Source organism: Salvelinus sp. IW2-2015, linkage group LG18, assembly GCF_002910315.2.
Source record: "Salvelinus sp. IW2-2015 linkage group LG18, ASM291031v2, whole genome shotgun sequence".
Classification (NCBI taxonomy): Eukaryota; Metazoa; Chordata; class Actinopteri; order Salmoniformes; family Salmonidae; genus Salvelinus; species Salvelinus sp. IW2-2015.
The window spans coordinates 70,484,981-70,489,401 of NC_036858.1; the positions used below are offsets into that span (position 1 = coordinate 70,484,981).

Here is a 4,421-nt window from a genome sequence, read left to right on the forward strand (position 1 = left end):
AGACTGCGAGCCAGGCCTAATCGCCCAACATCAGTGCCCGACCTCACTAATGCTCTTGTGGCTGAATGGAAGCAAGTTCCCTCAGCAATGTTCCAACATCTTGTGGAAAACCTTCCCAGAAGAGTGGAGGCTGTTATACTGTAGCAGCGAAGGGGGAACCAACTTGGTAATGAGATGTTTTGATGAGGAGGTGTCCACACACTGTTGGTCATCTAGTGAATGTACTGGAAGGGCTCTTTGCATGGCTGGGCTACAGAACTAAAGGTGATGAACAACAGTTCCCATCATTCAGTAGTGCAGAGATGTCATCCATTGCCATAGTAGTAAAACTCATGGAGGATGGAAGTGGGCTCTTTAGTGCATTCTGGGAGAGTGAGGCAGAAAATATTGCTCCCTCCAAAGCACCATGAAGATGTAATCTGCTGGGTGAAGTTGTTTGTTATGATCCGTCTCCCTCCAGCTCTCCCTCTCCCCCTCCTCTACTCTCACTCAACTCTTCTCTCTCTTTCCTTGTCTCTCTCTCTCTTTGTCTCTCTAGTGATGATACAGAAAAGTTTCAGTTGCTGGAACTGATTGCGGTATTTAAGAGAGTGAAATAAATAAAGAGGGAGAGAGATATAGAAGGAAAGAGATGGAGGGAGATACAGTTATTAGTAAAGATGGTTCTCTGTAATGGAACTGCTGTTACATCAGAACAAAATTAAAGAGAGAGAGAGTTGGGATGAGTTACAAGAATACAGTAAATGCCTCTCACTTCAATAAAAGCCTGTCTATCCTACTTTACTCAATTTTCCCCTCTTTCTCCCTCTTTCGCTCTCTCCCTGTAACCGCCTGTCTGTCTCTCCCTATGCCAACCTGTCTGTCCGCCCGTCTGTCCATCTGTCCATCTGTCTGGGGTAAAGCACTGTGGATGCCAAATGGCCTGCTCTCTCTTGGTGTAATGCACATTATTCTTCAAGGCCAGTACTAATTGGGCAGACTGGCTCAATGGTGCAATTCTGGCTGAGGGTGTGTGATTGACACCAGACACGCACACATACACACACACAGTGGGAGGGGTCTGGGTGAAGATGAGAGACAACCGACTACAGATGTCTTCAACACGCTGTAGGCCTAGGCTCTACTAGGCCTCACCCCGTCAAGCCTAAATCAGTAGACCTCCATTAGGCCTACCGTCCCACCTATCCTAGAGAGGTTAAATCAGTAGACCGCCATTAGGCCTACCGTCCCACCTATCCTAGAGAGGTTAAATCAGTAGACCTCCATTAGGCCTACCGTCCCACCTATCCTAGAAAGGTTAAATCAGTAGACCTCCATTAGGCCTACCGTCCCACCTATCCTAGAGAGGTTAAATCAGTAGACCTCCATTAGGTCTACCGTCCCACCTATNATCCTAGAGAGGTTAAATCAGTAGACCTCCATTAGGTCTACCGTCCCACCTATCCTAGAGAGGTTAAATCAGTAGACCTCCATTAGGCCTACCGTAGCTGTTGTAGGTATTTTATTTATTTGTTTTTATTTAACCTTTATTTTACTACATAAAGGTCTACTTACTCTGCTGGCGTCTTGACCCAGTTAATGCCCTCATTTGCAATGCAAACCCGGGCGTCAGGGCGACTACTTGTTCCAGGGTTAGGACTGTAACCACCAGAGGACTTGAAAATGAGCCGGAGCTGAGAGGATCACCAAAACTAAAGGTAATTTGGTTTCAGTGCATTTTTTATATTTTTTATTATACAGCCTTTCAATGTGTAGGCATACTGTGTAATAAAATCAATAATTGTATGCTAAAAACGTGAATGTGTTTTTGCAGAGCATACAACCATGCCGACAACCATCCGTGGCGATCAGTGGACAAAGGGCTGGACAATGGGCCGCACCGAAAAAATGCATGGTTCCTGAGAAAACGGTTAGTTTTGCTAGATTCTTAAAATGTGTTTCTGTACGCAGAATTTGTGTGTTGGAGTCACTTTTAATTCTTAATTGATCTACCGTTTCTGTCATAGGCCACTGTAATCGATGGGGGCTCTGGGTGGTACCATTCTGCTCATCTGATGAAGGTGCACATGGATCAGATTCAAACTTTGAAGACCGAGATCGAGTGATTGAAGGCAGACCAGCAGAAAGAGAAGCATTCTCTGAGGACAGAGATACGGGCGACAGCTGATGCATTGGTCCAGAGCCAGGTGGTATTGGCGGAGAGTCAGGCACACCTTAGAGCTCTGGAACTCCACCTCCGACAGGCAGGTTTGTCAGGTTGTTGGTTCACCCTGACATCTCCATTCCTCTTCTGACAACATAACTTGATGAACTGCTCACCAGGCACAGCAAGGGCCGTCCGGACCGTTTTGTTGTTCTGCTATTCCAAGGATGTGTAACCGGAGAGAGATACCACGAGTGGACACAGAATACCAACAGGGATGGATCCCGAGGCAAATGTGGCTTACCAGTGAACCTCGGGGTTTTCATCATTAATACTGTGTCTCAGAAGTTTCTGTCCATGACTGATGCAGCCCGAAAAATAATTAAAGACAGTTAATGATTACTTGAGGTCACCGAGAAGTCCAGACATGGTCTGCTCTCCCTTATGTAAGCAATTAGGCACTTTACCATGTGTACTATGTACTGTATTTTTGTAAAATTTATTTTAACCTTTATTTAACCAGGTAGGCCAGTTGAGAACAAGTTCTCATTTACAACTGCGACCTGGCCAAGATAAAGCAAAGCAGTGTGACAAAAACAACAACAGTTTCACCTAAACAAACGTACAGTGGTTCCTCCTTTAAAAGTTGTGAGCTTGCACCACGGGACTTAGAGGTACCCAGCGTCACGGCTTCATTACTCCAGACCACCACAAGGGGGAGTTAGAGGTACCCAGCGTCACGGCTTCATTACTCCAGACCAACACAAGGGGGACTTAGAGGTACCCAGCGTCACGGCTTCATTACTCCAGACCAACACACGGGGGAGTTAGAGCACTCATTATGCATTTAGGTCCCATATAACCAATCATATCGAATGGTTCCAATGACGAATTTTGACACGAGCCACCATTGCCTTGTGGCATTCTTCAACAAAGATGGCTGACAAAACATTATGGTGGATCCAGATGTCAAATCAAATCAAATGTATTTATATAGCCCTTCTTACATCAGCTGATATCTCAAAGTGCTGTACAGAAGCCCAGCCTAAAACCCCAAACATCAAGCAATGCAGGTGTAGAAGCACGGTGGCTACGAAAAACTCCCTAGAAAGGCCAAAACCTAGGAAGAAATTTAGAGAGGAACCAGGCTATGAGGCGTGGCCAGTCCTCTTCTGGCTGTGCCGGGTGGAGATTATAACAGAACATGGCCAAGATGTTCAAATGTTCATAAATGACCAGCATGGTCAAATAATTATAATCATAGTAGTTGTCGAGGGTGCAACAAGTCAGCACCTCAGGAGTAAATGTCAGTTGGCTTTTCATAGCCGATCATTAAGAGTATCTCTACCGCTCCTGCTGTCTCTAGAGTTGAAAACAGCAGGTCTGGGACAAGTACACTTCGGTAAACAGGTCAGGGTTCCATAGCCGCAGGCAGAACAGTTGAAACTGGAGCAGCCAGCACAGCCAGGTGGACTGGGGACAGCAAGGAGTCATCATGCCAGGTAGTCCTGAGTGCATGGTCCAGGGCTCAGGTCCTGCCGAGAGAGAAAAGAAAGAGAGAAAGAGAGAATTAGAGAGAGCATACTTAAATTCATACAGGACACCGGATAAGACAGGAGAAGTACTCCAGATATAACAAACTGACCCTAGCCCCCCGACACATAAACTACTGCAGCATAAATACTGGAGGCTGAGACAGGAGGGTCAGGAGACACTGTGGCCCCATCCGATGATACCCCCGGACAGTGCCAAACAGGCAGGATATAACACCCACCCACTTTGCCAAAGCACAGCTCCCACACCACTAGAGGGATATCTTCAACCACCAACTTACCATCCTGAGACAAGGCTGAGTATAGCCCACAAAGATCTCCGCCACGGCACAACCAAAGGGGGCGCCAACCCAGACAGAGATCACGTCATGACTCAACCCACTCAAGTGACGCACCCCTCCTAGGGACGGCATGGAAGAGCACCAGTTAGCCAGTACTCAGCCCCTGTAATAGGGTTAGAGGCAGAGAATCCCAGTGGAGAGAGGGGAACAGCCAGGCAGAGACAGCAAGGGCGATTCGTTGCTCCAGAGCCTTTCCGTTCACCACACACTCCTGGGCCAGACACACAACTCAATCAGACACTACATAGAGATGATTTAGTAAAGACTTAAAGGTTGAGACCGAGTTGCGTCTCTCACATGGGTAGGCAGACCATTAAAAGACATTAAAAATTACATTCCTTCATCAGATGTAAGTTGTTATGAACTCATAACTAGTCAAGCAAT

At 46.6% G+C, this 4,421-nt stretch overlaps 1 long non-coding RNA gene across 1 annotated transcript; it reads left to right on the plus strand.

Annotated features, from left to right (window-relative positions):
• The first annotated feature begins 1,505 nt into the window (after positions 1-1,505).
• On the plus strand, positions 1,506-3,522 carry LOC139029191 (uncharacterized). Its single transcript, XR_011481489.1, has 3 exons — positions 1,506-1,697; positions 1,814-1,909; positions 2,007-3,522. It is a non-coding gene; the product is annotated as an uncharacterized lncRNA (long non-coding RNA).
• The last annotated feature ends 899 nt before the right edge of the window (positions 3,523-4,421 follow it).